The 18,783-nt window shown below is 45.7% G+C and overlaps 1 pseudogene; it reads right to left on the reverse strand.

The window, feature by feature from the left end:
* Positions 1 to 3,974: 3,974 nt before the first annotated feature.
* LOC101334215 (spliceosome-associated protein CWC15 homolog pseudogene) lies at positions 3,975 to 4,674 on the reverse strand (annotated as a pseudogene).
* Positions 4,675 to 18,783: the final 14,109 nt, after the last annotated feature.

Here is an 18,783-nt window from a genome sequence, read left to right on the forward strand (position 1 = left end):
AGTAGTGAATGGGTGGAAGGAGATGGGGGAGGTCAAGTGAATTTAGGGGAGATATTGCTCACTTTCCCTCAGGCCAGGGTCACCTATGTTACTGAACCCAACTTAAGTCCTCTTGCCTGATGTGCAGTCAAGCGAATCGACTGACGCCAGGTTGTGATGAAGGAAAGTACCGCGTTTATTGCAAGGCACCCAGTGTGGGACCAAGAAAGGAGGACTGGCAGCTCATGCTAGAAAGACCTGAACACCCACATGGCTTTTGGAGGAGGGTTTTTTTTGGTTGTTTTTAAAAATTTTTTATTTTTGGCCACACCACATGGCACGTGGGATCTTAGTTCCCTGACCAGGGATCGAACCCATGCCCCCTGCAGTAGAAGCGTGGAGTCCTAACCACTGGACTACCAGGGAATTCCCTGGGGAAGAGTTTTTAAAGGTAATATTAGGGGTGAAGGTTGCCAGATCCCTGATCAGCTCGTGGGCATCCTTCTGACTGGTTGGTGGTGAGGTAACAGGGTGGTATTTCAGGAGTTAACATTATCAACCTTCTGGTTCCAACTGGTCTGGGGTCTACATGCTGGTGGTCAGCAATTGATTTCTTCCACCTGGTGAGGGTTTTAGTATCTGTAAAACAACTCAAGGATATGGCTCAAGATATTATCTATAACCCTTGAGGAGGAACTGAATGTCCTTGACTTTGTTTTATGACTCAACTATTTTTATTTTGTCCTGCTTCATCGTTTTCTTTTGTTTCTGTGTTTTCTCATTTCTCTGATTAAATTTGCTCTTTGGAACTCAGGGAAGGACAAGGAGGCTAAAGCTTTTCTACAAACAAGAGGCAGGGGACATGGGGGTCTGTCCCCAGGAAGGCCCTGCAGAATCCTGCTCAGTTTCAACTACTCTCCAGTCCTAAAATCTGGTCTTAGAGCGAAGTGAGTGGCACCTGTTTTGGAAAACACAATACTAAATTGGAGTATTCGTGAAAATGCATAATTGCAATGCTGAGAGCTCTCCTCAAACTTCCACAGATCAGAATAAAATGCAAACCTTTCACACTGGCCTGGGGCCCACGTGATCTGGCCCCTGCTCCCCTGCATGAGGTCATCTCTACCACTGTCCTCCCTGCTCCCTCGAATCTGACCACGGAGGGCTTCCTGAGCAAGCCAAGCTCATTCCTGCCTGGGAATCTTTGCACTCCTTGTTTTCTATCCTGGAACACTCCTCCATGGGGATCCCAGAGGAGGAGAGGTATTACAGGATAAAATGCAGGATACTCAGTTACAACTGAATTTCAGAATAATGACAAATACTTTAGTACATGTAGTACATGCATGCCTCCAAATATTGCATGGGGCATACTTATCCTGGAAAAGTTTTCATCATCTATCTGAAACTCAGACTTAGCTGTCTGTCTTGTATTTTTATTTGCTAAATCCGGCCACCCTAAATAGAAGTCTCTCCTTACCCCTCATCTAGATACCCCTCCCCCGGGCAACTGCCCTTCAGTTCCAACACCCTTGCATCTCCTTACCTGTTTTATTTTCTTCAAAGCACTTACAACCACATGAAATTATGTTTATTGTTAGCCTCACCCACTAGTTAGAGAGAATGTTCCATGGTTCCTTGTGTAGAGAGACCTCAAGTATCTTGTTTCTGGCTGCCTCTGATACATGGAACATAGTAAATACAATTGCATTTGGATGAGTGAATGGATGAAAGAGTAAATGAGTTGAGTTTTACATACACACTTGCTTTTCTTGAATGTTTTATTTGAAGGGAAAAGCAGATTACTTCCAACATGAGTTTTCAGTTGAAGGTGTTTGATGCTCACATCTCAGCTCCCATCACCTCTTTTATCTGCTGCTAGACCCCTTCTCCTGACTTCGCCTTCCTTTCTGAAAATGACGTCCTGCTTTCCCACTCATTTTCCTGCCCACCTTCCCCTGCTGCACTGCCTGCCCCTAAGCAGGTCCCTCCCCTCTTAGCTAATTTCTTTGACTCTGACATTGCACAGAGACCAATCACTTTTGCTTAAAGTCTTCACAATGCAAATGCACCCCAGAAGATAACATTTGTCCATTCTTCTTGATGCAAATAAATTTATCAGATGCTTTCCTGGAAGCAGGTTTTGGTTTAGAGAAATGAAAGAGGAGGGAAGCTCCCGGAGCCGGTGATTGTGTACAGGAGCCTCGAACAGAAAAAAGTGGTTCAGAAAGGTGAGATCAGGGGTAAGTTTTCATTTCATTAAACCAGAGCCCTCTGTCTGCACTAACGCTTCTCAGCTCCCGGCTGCCTTAAGGATTGTGGGCAGTCCCGGCTCTGTCCTTCCCTTTCACTATCAGCCCCCCAAAGGGGTCAAGAGGACATTTTGGTACTGGTTTCAAACCTCTATCAGCTGCTGTTGGTAGGCACAGGAGAGGTTAGAGGAGCATCTCTTTATGGCTCTGGGTATCTGGCAGAGATAATGACCCAGGGTCAGTCCCGGGGCCTGGCACTGGACTGGGGTCCCCTCTGCCCTGTCCCCAAGGCAGGGCCCTAACTGGACGCCACGTGAATCCCAAGGGATGGAGCCTTGCAGGGGCTGAGACACAAGGCTCGCATTCCTGTAATCAACCAAACTGCTCCTGTGGGGCCTCCAGACTGATTGTAGTTTCCTTTGTGTGCAACTTAGAATCCGTGCTTCATATCTGGGTCAGAGCAACTGGAGGGGCACATGACTTACTTTAAAATTAGCCTCAAAATTCATTGTATAACAGCTCCCATTGTCACTAAACGGAAGGCTTCCTGGGAGGATAAGCCAGCATTTGTAATTAAGTCTGTCTGGTGGAGTTATCTTGGAGCAAACCCTTTCAGTGTACCAGGACTCAACGTTTCCACCTGTAAAACGGGGTAGCTTTGTGTGAAAGAAAAGAAAGGGCAACAAGAGTAACCACTTCATCCAGACCCCCTTCCCCCAACCACCACCACCACATACACACACACACATATATACACACACACTCACACACAAACTCACACTCACATACACACACATACACATATACACACTCACACTCACATGTACACTCACATACACATATACACACACTCACATACAAACTCACATATACACACACATACACATATACACACACTCACATGTACACTCACATACACATATATACACACAAACTCACATATACACACACACATACACATATACAAACTCACACACAAACTCACACATACACACACACATATACACACTCACACAGAAATTCACATACACATATACACACACTCACAAACTCACATTCACATATACACTCACAGACTCACACACAAACTCACACATATACACACACACACAAACTCACACTCACATATACGCTCACACACACATACACATATACACACACGGTTATTAGGGTCATCAGCAGATAGAGAAAAACATCCCATCTAGTCCCCAAAAGATAGGACAAAAGCAGAGAAGGAAAGAAATGCTTACTTCCTAGATCAGGCCATCAGCAGAGTCCAGTGTTGATGTTCCGATAGTTTAGTGAGCTTGGAGAATATAGTTTAAGTCTTAAGAAAATAAACTTTTCTAACTATTTCTCCTGGGACAGGGAGATAGTCTTCACACAAATTCAAAATCAGCAAAAAGAAACTAACATAAAAACATCCTGACGGCTCTCTTTCTCCAAGGACAGATAGTTTCCCCAGATCTCTGATTCATCTTGGCAACATCTGCAAATAAACCCCAATGACCTAGAGGCTAAAGAGGTACAAAGAACTATGTGTAACTGTGTGTGCCTAAAATGTTTCTTTATAGCAGGAAAGGGTGTTCCCATGATCCACTGAGTTAGAAGAATAGGCAGTTGTAATTTATACCTCACTTCTGAGGTGGTGATAAGGAGCTGAAGGTTGGGGGAGAGGGTGCTAAAAGAATTGGGCCTCTTTTTTTTTTTTTTTTTTTTTTACATTTTACAGCCTTTCATTAAGCACATAAAACTGTACTATTTCATATATTTCTCCATGAACATTTTGTGAAATTCAGATCACAGCATATCATTTACAGATCTTTCGTCTTTTACACAGTTCTTGAAAACGACATCATCATCCCACCTTCTTTTAACTTTGAAGTTGGCCTGAGGCTGGGATGGGCCAGTGAGATCAAGGAGAGGGTTTCCCCTCAGAATGTTTTCCATACGAATCCTTCCTTCTTCAGCCTTTTGTTCTCCTTCCTTCCTGGCCTGCTCTTCAGCTCCTTCTTTTTTAATTTTTTCCAGCTCCGCAAGAAGAGCTGCAGTATCATCATCATCACTCTCCTCTTCAAAATCTTCATCTTCCTCACCTGTTAGAGGGTCGTGTGCATCGAGGTTGGCAGCAGGAATCTGGTCCAACCAAGGCTTCTTTGACACTGAAGAGGAGGTTGTATGTTCTCGGGTTGGCCGGTCTCTGTTTTTTTCTCTTGAAGCAGCTCTCTCTCTCTCTCTTCCAACTCGCTCCTGAAATCACGGTTCCGAACTTCTCCAGGGGCATCCTGAGTGGTCTGTCTATATTTTATCTTTGCATGAGAGGGTAGGTCTCTGCTTGAATATTGCTTTGAGAGTTGGCTCAAATCACCTTCTCCTTTTCCTCTCCCCCCCTTGCAGGTTCAAAAGTTGGCCTAGCTGCTGTTGTCATCTTCTACGAGTCTGCTTTCCTGCTGCCGCTCACTTTGGCCGAGCTCCGCTGCAGTTGCCTCAGGAGATCATACAGTTTATAACTCTTGGCTCCCAGAAACCTCTGCGCTGGGCCTCTTTTTAAGTATGGGGACAAAGAGCACGTGACACTCAGCCAGAAGCCACCCGCCTGGATGAATCAGGCAGGGAGGCTTCCATGAGTGCTTAAAGGAGGTCTTTGTAGTCAGAAAGACCTGGGTCCAACCCCAGCTTACAAGACATGCAAGCTACTTTGCCTGTTTTAACCTCACTTTGCTCATCTGTAATATGGGGATAATAAAAGTACGTATCTTATGAGGCTGTTGTGAGGCTTAAATGAGATAATGCTGGAAAAAAAAAGTGGGGGGATTTTAGCAGAGTGCCCAAGTGGGGGGATTAGTGGCACATAATCAGGCCTAATAAATGCTCAACATATTAGTAATCATTGAGATGAGTCCTAATTTCCTAGGGCTGCCATAACAAATTACCACAAATGTGGTGACTAAAGACAATGGAAATTATTCTCTCACAGTTCTGGGGGCCAGAAGTCTGGAATCAGATGTTGGCAGGGCAGTGCTGCCTCCGAAGGCTCCAGGGGAGACTCCTTTCTTTCTCCTCCAGCTCCGGATGGCTGCCAGCATTCCTCGGCTTGGGGCTGCATCACTCCAACCTCTGCCCCCTGGTCACATGGCCTCCCCTTCTCCTCCCTCTGTCTCTCCTCTGTTTGTCTTATAAGGACACTTCTCCTCTCTCACCCCAGGCCCTGCAAGTGTTGGCAGCTTGCCTGACTGTGATTCTGGGTCTCCATCTATAACACAGGGAAACCTCTGCGCTTAATGAGAGTTTTCTTGATTTAGAACGTCTTTCTTGGGACCTCCCTGGTGGCACAGTGGTTAAGACTCTGAGCTCACAATGGAGGGAGCCTGGGTTCAATCCCCGGTCAGGGAACTAGGTCCCACGTGCATGCCACAACTAAGAGTTTGCATGCCACAACTAAGGAGCCCGCCTGCCGCAGCTAAGACCCAGCGCAACCAAATAAATAAATCAAATATTTTTTTAAAAAAAAATGATAGAATGTCTTTCTTTGTCCCTTTGGCAGGATGACGCCTTGCCCATCCAGGAACAGGATTAGCACTGTTGGTCTTCCAGGGTCCTCAAAGGAAGTTCACAGAAATGCATGCAGCAGACCATGTGTAGCTTTGGGGAACGGCATCTCCTAAACTAGCAGCCTTGGGCCATTGGAGCTTGAAACTCAGGAGAGCCCTCAGAGGTCCGCCCTCACTCGTAAAAGCACACAGCTTTGGTTCACCTCTGCGGCCCCCTCATCATCTAGGTCCTAAAGTTATAAATGAACAGGCTCGTCCAGCAGGATGCACAGAGGCAGCTAGGTACGACCTCGTCTAACTGCCCATTTTACTCTTTCCTTTCCTCACTTAGAATATTTCTAAACTACCTTTCACTCATTCCTACAGAATCATTGCCTTTGTTTTCGACCATGTGTTGTATGAAATTCTGATTCTGCTGGTATAAAGTTTAGGATCTCTTGAGACTCCCCTGGTGGTCCAGTGGCTAAGACTCCACGCTTCCAATGCAGGGGGCCCGGGTTTGATCCCTGGTCAGGGAACTAGATCCCACATGCCGCAACGAAGATCCTGCGCACAGCAACGAAGATCCCGCGTGCCTCAACTAAGACCTGGTGCAGTCAAATAAATAAATACATATTTTTTTTTAAATAAGAAAGTTTAGTATCTCTCATGGTTAGGGACTCCCCAGTGCCGCATCTGAGTCCCAAGGTTTTCACGTGTGAACGTCTGTCTCCTGGAATACGTGGGATGCAGAGTGGGAGGTGGAGATTGGCCTCCCTGGGCTGGGCAGGTGCTCGCTGGGCTCCCTGCTGGGTGGGCCCAGGGCTGCAGATCACATGCCATCTGCTCTCCCAGCCCTGCTCCTGACCCACCCAGAGGGACTTGCTATTCTAATTCACCCACCAAAGATGCACTCTTTCCGATCTAAACCAACTAATCTGTGTCGGCTTGACGTGGCCCTGCTTGGGTCCCAGAATCTCCACCGTCCTCCTTTTCTCCCTCCTTTACAAACCAGGGGTCAGAAGAGCTGGCAGTGAAATAAGATAATAGATCCTAAGCTGTTTATACTGCAAACAAGCCTGTCACCTGCCCAGGTGAATTGCCTTTTGAAGCCTGTTCTTGTAACCCCTGAACAAATGATCCTGAGCTCTCCTGACCTGGAGGCCAAGTTAGAGACCAACATGCAAACCAGCTGGACTCTCCTGGTGGCTCCTTGATAGCCCGAAAGCTCCAGCCAAAGGACCTGGCAAAGGCTCCCTCACTGAGGGTCCTGGCAGGCTGAGAAACTCTGCAGGTTCTCAGGCTTCACCTACTGGCTCGCTGCTTCTCCTCGCTGGTTTCCAGTCTACACCAGTGGTTCTCAACTGGGGATGTTGCCCCTCAAGGGACATTTAGCAATGCCTGGGGACATTTTTGGTTGTGACAACCTGAGGAAGGGTGCTCCCAGCATCAGATGGGTATAATGCAGGGATGCAGCTAATCTTCCTACAACACACAGGACAGCCGCAGGATAACAAAGAGTTACATGGTCCCAAACGCCAACAGTGCTGAGGCTGAGAGAGACTCCGTGTATACCTGCACTTGGATCTGTTTACTGGAATTTGGTTCTTCCTGTCTTATTGAAACCGAGCAGGACCCTGTGGGGCTCCTGGGCGAGGAAGCCTTTCTGTTCTCCATTTTCTTGTTTGTAGGGAACAGAATCCAGCCTCCACGACCTTCCCTGAGCTCCAAAGGGCGATTCGAACAGTTGCTAATCAAGGGGAGAGCAGCCAGGAACCACCTGAGGCCAGGAACCAGAGAAGCTCACCAAGAAGGTTACCTGTGACCAGATTAGAGGAGTGCAGGCCCTGCACACACCCTAATCCTGTCAGCAATCCCACCCTTGAACTACTGCTATAAAACTCATCAAATCTTCCCACAGGAGCCCGCTGTGGCCCCCTTTGCCTGGAAAAGCAGTAAAGCTATTCTTTTCTACTTCACCCAAAACTCTGTCTCTGAGATTCCATTCGGCACTGGCGCACAGAGGTCACGTTTTCGGCATCATTATTGACCCTTGGACTGATGCTTCGGCCACCCTTGGTCCCAAGCCCACTCTCACCTTGGATGTAAATACCAAATACCCTTCCATTCCACAGCCCGAAACCACTGAACAAAGGCAAGGCTGCCCTCACCTCACCGGGTTCCTGTAAATTCTTCCAAACGCTGTCTGGGGCTCTGTGATGATTTCAGACCATGCTTGGGGCTCCCCCTACAGCCTTCCACCCCTGAAAGCCAAGCAAGGCCCTGCAGCACTGACTTAGTTAATGCTAATACAGTCTTGCTTTTTAAAGGATGTGAGTTTTAGATGTTTAGTTCTGTTTTGTGAAGGGATGATACGTAACAGAAAAAAGCAATCCCACGCCAAGCCTCCATTCTGCTCAGTGCTTCTAACACGGTTAACTAGTGTCGTCCTATTTTTGTTCATGTTGTCACTTATCTCCTTCCTTGGATTTTTTTTCGTATCAACTCTCCCTACCTCTTTGTACCCTGCAAATTATTAAGCCTAATTTCAATTTTTCGTAACATCCTTTAGTTTCTCAACCCCTGCACTTCTTTAAACAATAGATTTCATCCATATGGCAGGCAGAATAATGCTCACCCCGACTCCCAAAGATGTCCACACCCTAATCCCCAGAACTTGTGATGTGTTACCTTACATGGCAAAGCAGCAGATGTGGTTAAGTTAGGGACCTTGGGGGGCTGGTAATCCTGGATTATGCCCAACCAATGCCCAACCCAATCACATGTTTCCTTAAAAAGGGAGACCTTCTCCCAGCTGTGATCAGAGAGGCAGACGTGACAGGGGAGGGTGGTCACTGAGATGCAGTGTTGCTGGTTTTGAAGATGGGCTGGTGGGGGGGTGGGGGGGAGCCACGAGCCAAGGGATGTGGGCAGCCCTTTAGAAACTGGAAGATGCATGGAAGTGGACTCTCTCCCAGGGCCTCCAGAAAAGGATACAGCCTTGCTGACACCTTGGTTGAGCCCAGTAAGACCCAAGTCGGAGCTCTGATCTCCAGGACTCAATTTGTTGTTGTTTTAAGCCACCGAGTTTGTGGCAATTGTTAGGCAGCCACAGGAAACTAGGGCAATCCCACATTTTCCATCCTTCTTATTCATTAAGGTATTCCTTTCCTCTTAAAACTATTCTCGACTTCTAAAAGTCTTTTCTATCTTAAGCCTTTTTATTTCTTGTCTCCCATTAGCAAAGAGTTATCCAGACATTCCTTCCTGATGTTTCTAAGAGCTGTGAAGTGGCAGGTTTCTAGTTTGTTGGGGTGCAGCCTGGTGATAGCCTACAGATCTCACTTCGCAAATGAGAGCAGGAACTTCAGAGAGGGCAAGCCCTTGTCAAGTTCACTCTGTTATCAGACAGCAGACCAGAACCACACCCCATGTCCTGACTCGCCAACTCCTCCTATTTTCATTTCTTTCCCCATAGAAAAAAATTGGACTATCTCATTGATTCGAGAAGAGCATACTTACTTTTTCTGACTATGGGGGCTCTGAAAATATGCTCCTAATTGATACTGTATGGATCAGGGTTTCCTGGCAAAAGTCCCATGGAAAATAGTTCAGGGAGATACTCCAGGAAAATTGTTTTAAAGCTTCTGCTGTCAAATAACTTGGGAAACACAGCATGTTTAAGCTTGTCTTGGAAAGTCATTATATACGTAAGCATAATAAAACTTCAGAGAAGTCCCATAAAAAGAAACAAGTTCTGGGGCTTCCCTGGTGGCGCAGTGGTTGAGAGGCCACCTGCCGATGCAGGGGACGCGGGTTCATGCCCCAGGAAGATCCCACATGCCGCAGAGTGGCTAGGCCCGTGAGCCATGGCCGCTGGGCCTACGCGTCTGGAGCCTGTGCTCCGCAACGGGAGAGGCCACAACAGTGAGAGGCCCGCGAACTGCAAAAAAAAAAAAAAAAAAAAAGAAACAAGTTCTAACCCAGAATTTACCTTTTTCGTATCATACCCATTTGCCTTCAACAAGAAATGCTGGTGTGGAAAGTCTCTCCATGTGCTTCCTTTGGCCCTTCAGCTATTGTGTAGTTGGTTTAGTTCAGGATGTGGACTTGGCCTGAGTACACAGTGTGGGATCTTTGGGAGTTGAGCAGGTGAATGCTGAGACAGACTGCTGGTTACCACCCATTCTTCCTTTTTTCCTTATTAACTGAACCCCATTTTATTTGGGTCAACAAGCGTTGAGCTAAAACTATGATTTCTCTCAGACTCCTTCGAAGTTATATGTGGCCATAGACATAGTTCTGGCCAATGAGATGGGAACAGAAGTCTATAGAGGAACTTCCAGAAAAGCTCCCACATGCATATCCTCTTCATCTTTCATCTTCTTCCTGCCTAGAGTACAGAGGCAATACCTGGAGGTGCAGCAGCCATCTTGTGACTGTGAGGTCAATAACCATTTACCAAGGGTGGCAGAGAAGAAAGCTAGCAAGAGCCTGAGCCCCTGGTCGTGTGGAATCATCTCACCAGCTTTGGGCAGCTTCTGGTCTACTGGAGAATGTGAGAAAATAATAAACTGCTGTCAGGTTAAGCTTCTGTGGTCAAGTTTCTTTCCATGCCATCGAACATCTTTCTGACTGAATCGTGGTTCAATATTTACTTCTGAGGCTCATAGAATTTTGCTCTGTGAGTATAGTCTTGGCTTTCTTTATGAAAGGCAATTACTGGGGAGAGTATAAGACATTTACAGAGCAGTCCAGCACCAGCGTCAAGTCACCCAAGTCAGTGGTTCTCTAAGTTTGACCCCAGACTAGCAGCATTAGCCAGACTCGGCATCTTCCTAGAAATGCATATTCTTGGGACTTCCCTGGTGGTCCAGTGGTTAGGACTCCACGCTCCCAATGCAGGGGGCCCGGGTTCAATCCCTGGTCAGAGAACTAGATCCCACATACCGCAACTAGAGCCCGCAAATCGCAACTAAATATCCCGCACGCGGCAATGAAGATCCCCGCGGCAATGAAGATCCCGCGTGCCACAACTAAGACCCAGTGCAGCCAAATAAATAAATAAATAATTTTTTAAAAAAAGAAGAAAAGAAAGAAATTCACATTCTCAGGCCCCACCCCAGATCTGCTGAATCTGAGACTCTGGGGGTGGAGTCCAGCAATCTGTGTTTTAGCAAGCCATCTTGGTGATTCTCAGGTACACTGAAGTCTGAGAGTCACTGACAAGTTAAATATGTTACCTTCAGTGAGTTCAAACCCAAGGCAGGAAACACTTTGAACAAAACAATTGCGTCTGAACAGTAAGACCCATGCCAACAGCTAACAGATCACAGGCTCTCTGGGAAGAGGTGTCCTGCCGTGCCCTGACAACTCAAACTGAGATAGCAGTAAAGGTAACGACACAAAGAAGCACCACCACTTGACAGCAACGTTAATCGTGGCTCATGTCAGGGTACAAAGGGGCCACGGTTGCAATTTTGACAGGAAACCTTCACTTTTATTTTTCTTAAATTTTTATTGGAGTATAGTTGATTTACAATGTTGTGTTAGTTTCAGGTGTACAGCAAAGTGATGCAGTTATACATATATATCTCCACTCTTTTTTTCTTTTTTAGATTCTTTTCCCATATAGGTCATTACAGAGTACTGAGTAGAGTTCCCTGTGCTATACAGTAGGTTCTTATTAGTTATCTATTTTATATACAGTAGTGTGTATATGTCAGTCCCAATCTTCCAATTTATCCCTCCCCCGTTCACTCTACTTTTCTTTGGTTACAGATTATTCTCTTGCCTCCAACTCTGATTGCAACCAGATCAGAGCAGAGATAGGATTTACATAAAGCTCAGCAATTTAAAAAAAAATTTTTTTTTTTTTGGCCACACTGCGCTGCATGTGGGATCCTAGTTCCCCGACCAAGGATGGAACCCTCACGCCCTGCAGTGGAAGCATGGAGTCTTAACCACTGGACCGCCAGGGAATTCCCTAAAATGTGTATATGCATTTAAGAGCAGGGTTGGGATGAGTGTGTGATTGGAAATGATCAGTGTGTTTGGAAACGTTATGAGGATGCTTCAGGGTCTAAGTGAGATCACTTTCAACTCGAGATCTCTAAACCCACTCTGTGCCGTCCCAAGGTGCCTACTTTCCTCCTTCAGTTAAACAACCAACAATACTGATCACTCTCAGTTTTCCAAAGACTTATACTCTTGTTTCACGAGAGTCCCAGGAGGCTGGTCTTTGTAGTGGACATTTGTTGAATTCTTGGAAGCAGAGGGGACAGGAGGTCCCTCTGCTGTGGAACTTTCAGGGCACAGAAGCAGTTGAGAGTTACTCAGAGTGACAGCGTGGTGCTGAGAATTCAGCTCTGGCAACAATATCCAGTGTCCAGTGGACGTGATGTCAATACCAGTTTCCCAACCAAACCCATCCTGAGGCTTCAACCTTGCGTGACCTTTCTTGCTCCCAGGCCTCCCTTGATTCCTACACACCTTATGAGCCTCAGTATATGGCCCTCCTTTCTATTATGTGAGTTGCCCCAAATTCATCCAATAAGTTCCCCTTTTGCCTAAGTAAGCCAGAGTCATTTTCTGTTGCTTGCAACCAAGAAGTGTGACTAACGCAATATCATTACCATCTTTTTCAGATGAAGAAACCAAGACCTGGAGATTAAGCAACTTCTGAAACATGTGGTAACCAGCCTCCAAGACGGTCCCCAATGATCCTCTCCTCTTGGGTGTTCATACCTTTGTGTAATCTCCCCCCACACTGAATCAAGCCTGATGTGTAGAGTATGACACAGGTAAGCCTGCTCACCCCACCTGCTTGTTCCTTCCTGTGGAAACCACAATAAAGACTCTTGCCCACGTGTTTCCCTTATAACCTCTGCCTCCTGACCGACCCAGTGCTTTCCCATGTAGTGGAAGTACCCCTCCTCAGAATCTGTAAGTATAACAAGCTATCTTTTCATTGGCAGTCATCTCCTGATCTGTTGGCCTTGCTATACCTAAGTAATAATAAAACCTTTATTTAAAACCAAGGCCACTCAAGCAGCCCCGGGAAGTAGCCCAGGTGAGAGGGGCTGAGGGTTCCCTCCAGCCCCAGGTGAGCCTTCAGATGAACAGCAGCCCTGGTCAACACCTGTTTACAGTCTCCTGAGAGGAAGAAATCTAAGCCAGAGCTGCCCATCCAAGCCAATCACAAATTTGCAGCCCACAGAAACTGAGAGATAATACATGCTTGGTGTTTTTTTTGTTTGTTTTTTTGCGGTATGTGGGCCTCTCACTGCTGTGGCCTCTCCCATTGAGGAGCACAGGCTCCACATGCGCAGGCTCAGTGGCCACGGCTCACGGGTGCAGCCGCTCCGTGGCATGTGGGATCTTCCTGGACCTGGGCACGAACCCGTGTCCCCTGCATCGGCAGGCGGACTCTCAACCACTGCGCCACCAGGGAAGCCTGAGACATTTATTTTTAATGTTGTTTAATTAGGCTTTCAAGCTCCATCCTTAAAACGTTTTATCTGGTATTTATCAAAACAGGCCAAAAGTCCAGCTAATAATATTGTCAGCCACTTTTGTTGCTCTCCAGTAAATTACGTAGAAAATTATTAAGAGTAATTCTCAATTTTCCAAGTGACCGGAACAATTAGGGACTTCAAGTCTCCAGTTCAAGAGTTCATTGGACTCATTACTTCAAAGAGAGTAGAAATAAGCTTCCTGGGATTATCTTTCTAAAATAACTCTTCTAACAGCTGACGTGCAGAACTGACTTTGTACTCGGATCCACATGACTGGGTGCGATGGACTTAGTGGTCCTGGGAGAATATTCCAAGTTTTGGCTTCTTAGAGGATTTTTCATTCTTGGTTTCTCGGTTTGTTTGAAGGGGTCAAAGGGGAGCCTCATATGCCAACTGAATGGGTCTCTTTATCATCATTTTCTGTCGCTTTCCTTTACCAGATTCATTATGACTTTGGAAATGTGCTAACATCTGTCTTAAGGGACTCTATTTAATAAAGATGAAATCTGGTAAGTGGCTCTAGGGGACTCTGCGTGTGTGTGTGTGTGCGTGTGTGTGTGTCTGTGTGTGTGTGTGTGTGTGGTGTGTTGGGGGTGGACAGGGTGGGGGAAGAAGATACATTTTGGAGTTGCAATTGTAGCCCTTGGAACAAAAAAGGATGTTTAGCATATACCCATAATAAATGTGGTCTTCATTATTTTAAGTTATTATTATCCCAAGAAAAATAATTTAAAGCATTCAATTCACAGGTTAAATAAATGGTCCACAGAAGATAAACAAAGGCAGTCTGTTCGGTAACTATCATTACTTCCCCCACTAATTTTCAGGTTGCCAAATGACTATCAGGAAAATAGTTTTAAGGACTTCCCTGGCAGTCCAGAGGTTAAGACTCCGCACTTCCACTGCAGGGGGCACGGGTTCAATCCCTGGTCAGGGAACTAAGATCTCACATGCCACGCAGTGCGACCAAAAAGCATATATATATATACACACACACATATATACATATATGTTAGTCAAGCAAACTATTTAAGATTTATTTGTCCTCACCCATTTAGGCACACGAGTAAGCTAAAGTGGGCTAGAAACAAGATGAACAACAAACTCTGATTAAACAATTCATTCATCAAACGCGGACACTCGCTATGGGACAGGAACTTGTGCTACTATAAAAGACACAGGAAAAGGAAGAGTCTTGATTCAGTGTCACACAGTAGTAGAGCGTGCATGGGAACACACCTGCAAGGCACCAATCCTGATGTGAGCAAGGAGATAGTCCAGGAATGTTCTCAGGAGGAGGTGACATTGAGCTAGAAGCGGAGGGACTGGTCAGTGTGAGGCAGACATGAAGGTAAAGGGAGCAGGAAGAATAAAGGTTTGGAGGTGCAGCGGTGGGGCAGGTTCCAGGACCTCAGAGTCAATATGAGGCATCAGGACGGAGGGAGGAGATGGATGGATGCAGGGGTCCAAGGGCCGGCTCCTGCGGGGCTGCACCTGCCTTGCCAGGCCAGACTAAATCCTGAGAGAAGTGGGAGCTATTGAAGAAAGCATTTCAAGCAGATAAGATTTATTTTGGGTTTACTGGCAGAGTGGGGAAGTTGATGTTTGCGTGTGTGTGTGTGTGTGTGTGTGTGTGTGTGTGTGTGTGTGTGTGTGATTAACCTTGCACAATCTTCTTAAGCTTAGTAAATACAAATACAATACAAGGTACTTAAGATGGAAAGCACCAACACACCGTGTCATACACTATTGCAACATTCTCTTCATTCACATAGCACATGAGGATGAATGTATTCTCACCAAATATCTCCTTCTTTAACATGTGAGCAGAGTCGTTGTTTGGTGGGAGAGAGAGAAAGTAAAAGTGATGCCAAGCTTCAGTGACCTTCTTTTTTTAAATTTCATTTTATTTTATATTTTGAGGTTTCACATTTTGCTTTTTTATTATTTATTTATTTATTTTTGTGGTACGCGGGCCTCTCACTGTTGGGGCCTCTCCCGTTGCGGACCACAGGCTCCGGACTCGCAGTCTCAGCGGCCATGGCTCATGGACCCAGCCACTCTGCGGCATGTGGGATCTTCCCGGACCGGGACACAAACCCATGTCTCCTGCATCGGCAGGCGGACGCTCAACCACTGTGCCACCAGGGAAGCCCTGCTTTTTTATTTTTTTAATTGAAGGATAGTCAACATACAATATTATATTAGTTTCAGGTGTACAACATAGTTTTTCGACATCTATATGCGTTAGGAATTGGTCACCAGGAAGTTTAATAATCATCTGTCACCACACAAAGTTATTGCAATGTTACTATGTTCCGCATGCTGTACATTACATCCCCATGACTTATTTCTTTATTTTCTAAATGGAGGTTTGTACCTCTTCATCCTAGTTTGCTCCTCCCCCACCCACCTCCCCTCTGGCAGCCACTAGTTTGTTCTCTGTATCTCAGTCTGTTTCTGTTTTGTTGTGTTTGTTCTTTTGATGTCTTAGATTCTACATATAAGGGAAATCATACAGTATTTATCTTTCTCTGTTCAGTGACCTTCATTTGTCTCAAATGTGGTTTCACCGCTGATGTTTCATCCCAGCATTTCACACTGGCCTCCTCAAACTTTTTTTATCAAAGTCGTAACAACCATCATGTCGAAGTGACCTTAAAAACTGTACAGAAGGCACCTTTTGGGGACAATATGTGCATGGGGAAAAAAATCTCTTTGTCCCCCTTCTCCCCACCCATCTGTGCTTCTGCCTAAAAGCATTTGTATTTCAGAGCCTAACACTCTGTTCTTTAGATCTTAGGTGCCAATTTTCATTTTCAGAAGCCATACCAGAGAAACTGAGAAATCCCTTTTTTGACTTGACTCCTTGGAGCTTTGTAAAGAATGAATGTCAGATTCAGGCTTTATTTAAACCCTGCTTTAGTTCATTAAAAGACAAATTCTGTCTATTTAAAATTTTAATCATTACATGTCAAGAGCCACCATAACCAGACTCAGTACAACTTTAAAACACATCAGCTGATTTGGGCAGGTCACCAAATGCATCCGTTTTTCATTGCATTTAACCTCAAATATCTTTTAGATTTTGCATTTAAGGGTCACCAAATGCATCCATTTTTCATTGCATTTAATCTCAAACACCATTTTTGGCTTTCTTTTTTATAAAATTTATTTATTTTATTTATTTATTTTTGGCTGCATTGGGTCTTCATTGTTGCACGCGGGCTTTCTCTGGTTGCAGCAAGCGGGGGCTACTCTTCGTTGCGGTGCGTGGGCTTCTCATTGCAGTGGCTTCTCTCGTTGCGGAGCATGGGCTCCAGGTGCGCAGGCTTCAGTAGTTGTGGCTCGCGGGCTCTAGAGTGCAGGCTCAGTAGTTGTGGCGCACGGGCTTAGCTGCTCCGTGACATGTGGGATCTTCCCAGACCAGGGCTCAAACCCATGTCCCCTGCCTTAGCAGGTGGATTCTTAACCACTGTGCCACAAGTGAAGCCCCATTTCTGGCTTTCTTACTGGTCACCACAGTCACATCTTAAAAAAGAAAAAAGAAACAATACATTTAATCAGATAAGTCAATGTTAGGAACTAGTCACTGGTCACATAGAGCGTGTTTTTATGCTGTAGGCACAAGCATTCCCCAAATGTAACTATTTGTGTGTAGTTTTCTCTTAAGAAAATTTACCTGAAAGATGATCATAGATTTTGAACTCCATGAAAGAAAATTCTAATTTTCCCTCTGAGATTTATTTTTTTAAGATTAGTAAAGAATGTTTTAACAAAAATGAACCACAGAATGAAGTTAGGTTTTTAAAGTATTTTTAAGATCTGTAAGTAAACAGTGACTTCACCTGCCTACTCTATGAAAGACCGTGGAAGTTTTAAATGAACCCCCCAATGCTGAGCTGTGTGTCCCTTTATCCCTTTACCCCAGCCTCTGCATTTTAATGACATAAGTCAAGTAATGCTATCATCTGTTTGAAGATCCAATGATGTCACTTTTTCTAAACAAAGGACGAGTTAGACTGGATTTTAAACATTACTAGAGGTTTATCTCACAAGGTTCTCCCAACCTAATGGTTCTGGAGACCTAATGGAGCTGATTTTAATAGGAGGGGTGGAGGTGGGGGCAGAAGATGGAGAGTTGGGGTTCGGGGAAGGAGGCGGATTGAAAAGGATTAAAAAAAAAAAAAAGGACATGTGGTCTCTGTCTGGGTTGAAAGTGCACTCGCTTCTTGCCTCCCCAGAAACAATTGGAGAGGAAACATGGGTTAATGTTAGGGAGACACTAGGAGTTAATCATTCAGGGTACAGATGAAAGCAAGAAGGAATTCTAAAAATTGTGGCCTCCCTTTCAAAACTGAAGCCGTTTGCAAGAAGCAGAATGGAAGAGCTTATTAGCTTGACTCTTTTGCCCTCTGCAGCAGGTGCTCCCAGGTGAAATTCTGGCATTTCGTAAAGTGAGAGTTCGCTCTGCAAAATCAGAAGAATCGAGGGCATCGAAGAACAGCCATCAGGTGAGTTTGGCACAAAACTAAGTCAAAATTCCACGTTTGTGTCAGGGGCTCCTCGACCTCCCCCATCCTCGTTGCCCTCCACAGAGGTCACTGAAAAGAAGTCAGACAGACAGAGCTGCCACTGACAGAGCTGCCGTCCTCATGGGCCACTGCTCTGTCATCCTGCAGCATCAGTAGCTTTGGGAGGAGCAAGGGAGGGTTGCCAAGGCATTCGATTGTATGTCCACTTCCATTCTATTTTCAGTGCCCTTTATGCAAAAGAGGCCCTGCTGCAGCCCCACTTCCTCTTAAGAAGCTTGCCACCCAGATCCACCCTGCGCCTTTCCACAAACCCTGCGAATTGTTTTACTCCCTATGGCCGACCGACCCCATGGCTGGCGCTATGAAGTGGATCCCTTCCTTCTTTCTTCTCCTCCTTCCTATGTCTTCCTGCCCTCAAACAATTTCAGCCCTGTACTTGATGCTAGAGATACAAGGAAGACCAGAACATTCCCTGCCCTCAAATCCTTCTCAGTCCAGTGAAGGAGACATAAACTGAGGTCTGAGAACTCTGACTAATAAAGCAGCATGTCGCAGAGCTCCAGCTCATATGGAAAGTAGAACTGACGTCTTCTGACTCATAGCAAAACCTCCATCACAGCGCCACATACGAAACAAGCTATTTATACATGGATGAGTTCCATTAACAGATTTATCGTTTCAGAAAAGGCCATTGGTGCCAAGATAGCAGCATTTCAACTACTACCTTATCTTCCTCCCACTTGCTAAAGGAAGACTTTATCTGAAAGAATATGTTCCCCCATGGCTAAAGAGGCTGCCCAAAGGACACAGGCTTTTCTTACCGACAGGTGTGCAGCACATGTGGGTAAGGCCCTTCCTTCAGCATAGGGACCACACCCGACACTGTCACTCATGAGCTCCTGAGGCAGATGGAGAGGCAAGGCCTGGCCAGCCAGTGCCACCTTCTGGAGGGGCCAGGGCCTTGCAGGTG

Source organism: Tursiops truncatus, chromosome 10, assembly GCF_011762595.2.
Source record: "Tursiops truncatus isolate mTurTru1 chromosome 10, mTurTru1.mat.Y, whole genome shotgun sequence".
NCBI classification, from domain to species: Eukaryota; Metazoa; Chordata; class Mammalia; order Artiodactyla; family Delphinidae; genus Tursiops; species Tursiops truncatus.